At 44.6% G+C, this 1,759-nt stretch overlaps 1 long non-coding RNA gene across 1 annotated transcript in view; it reads right to left on the reverse strand.

Annotated features, from left to right (window-relative positions):
- Nucleotides 1-509: 509 nt before the first annotated feature.
- Nucleotides 510-1,759, reverse strand: part of LOC110330162 — a 9,166-nt gene continuing 7,916 nt past the window's right edge. The window contains exon 3 of the long non-coding RNA XR_002380941.1: nucleotides 510-770. This is a non-coding gene — a long non-coding RNA (uncharacterized LOC110330162). The remainder of the gene's footprint in view (nucleotides 771-1,759) is intronic.

Below are 1,759 nucleotides of genomic sequence, written 5' to 3' on the forward strand. Positions count from 1 at the left end.
CTACAGCATCCTGGCCTCAACAATACTTTGACTATCTAAGAATCTCCAGTTCCCTAATTTCTAATCTTTTCGCTTCTTGATAAGTTTAAATTTCATTGTCTGCTATGACAAACACTGGTCTGCTCATAGACTCAACTCCTTCTCCCTCACTCATGGGATTATACTAGCTTGGCAGAACCACACTGGAGCTAAATCTGGCTACTTTTCACCTGAGCACTGAGAAAAATGATATGAGCAGTTGTCAAGTATGGCACTATACACCTGTAATCCCAACAGTTGGGAAGGTGAGGCAGGAGGATCCCTGTGAGCCTTGACTACATAGTGATTTCCAGATTGTCTTCAGCTACATAGCAGGACCCTGTCTCAATGCCGGTGGGAGAGCTGACTGGTATCCTTATCACCAATGGTCACACATCTGCAGTGGGCCACTCAGACTGCTGGACAATCCTATGCATGGTCATTCAGTCTCCTCAGCTGAAGCCTCCAGCATCCCCTTCCCCTTTCTTACTTTCAGCCCACAGTTTGTTTATTATATTAATGAGTAAACTAGAACCACCAAGACACAATTTTCACAGGTTTCCCACAATGTAATTGCTCATGAATCCACAGTGTGCCCATATTTCTACCCATCTTCCTGTTTGTGCCATCTGAAAACCCAAACCGTCAGGCTAGATATACAGCTGAATCTATAGAGTTGTTGAAGATGATCGTCCTGCCTCTACTCCCTCATCCCTTAAGAGCCAGGATTCATGTGTGGATGACTCCATGAACTGCAAAGGAAATTTCAAGATAGCGTTGAATCTAGACCATGGCACAGTTGCTGCTCTCTGCTCTTAGATAGTTCCATAGTGAACAGGAACAGAAAGACATGGAAAGGTACAATCTGGAGAGCAAAGCCTTGTGAGCAAGTCTGGAAGAAGACAAATGGGTGTAAAGAAAATGGACGCAGCTATTAAAGAGGTCAGTATAATTTGGGAGAACACTCATAGTTTGCTCTGAGCCAATCAGAAAGGTTCCTTGAGATCCAGAGTCCACCCATCAAAGGAAAGGGACTCAACTAGGAATGTTACTGAGCATGTTCCCAGCTTGTAAACAAGCACACAGATAAGTATTTCTTCCCCAACATCAGCCACTAAGGAATACTAAGGAATACACAGCCACTAAGAGCTGTGGCAGAATGGGGCCAGACAACATCTCAAGCTGGCAGCATTGCCCATGTGGCAGTCAGGCATGGTAAATGCACGACTTATAGGAAGAAGAAAGCTCCCAACAGGTTTCAAAAAAAGCTAGGTCCAGCATAGCAGTGTCAGAATCTCTGGAGAAAGCCCCAAGAAGCCACTGTGAAAGTAGAGCCTAATCTGCAACGGAGATCCTGGGATGTTAGAGATACCAGGACCACAGTTTGCCCATTAAGAAAAAGTTGCAGGCAGAAAGCAGAGCCAGAGACAGGCTACATGTGCTACCAGTAGTAAAACAGAAGGGGCAGGATGTCCAAACCCTTGGAGCCAGGCAGTGCTAACAAGAGCTCCAGGTGCTAGAGGTGATGCTACGGAGTTTGAAGTTTGTCCTCCTGGGTCTCCTTTCTGCTTTGGCCTGATCTCTACTTGCTATGCCCTTATTTCTCTCTTTTGGAATAAGAATGTTTCTTTCACATCATTGGATAGAGAAGTAGGTAACTTTGCTTTTGATTTTACAGAAGCTCACAGTTACAAGTCTGCCTTAACTCTCAGAGTGGCTTTGGACTCTTTTTTTTTTTTTT

Source organism: Mus pahari, chromosome 12 (assembly GCF_900095145.1).
Source record: "Mus pahari chromosome 12, PAHARI_EIJ_v1.1, whole genome shotgun sequence".
In the NCBI taxonomy this organism is placed as follows: domain Eukaryota; kingdom Metazoa; phylum Chordata; class Mammalia; order Rodentia; family Muridae; genus Mus; species Mus pahari.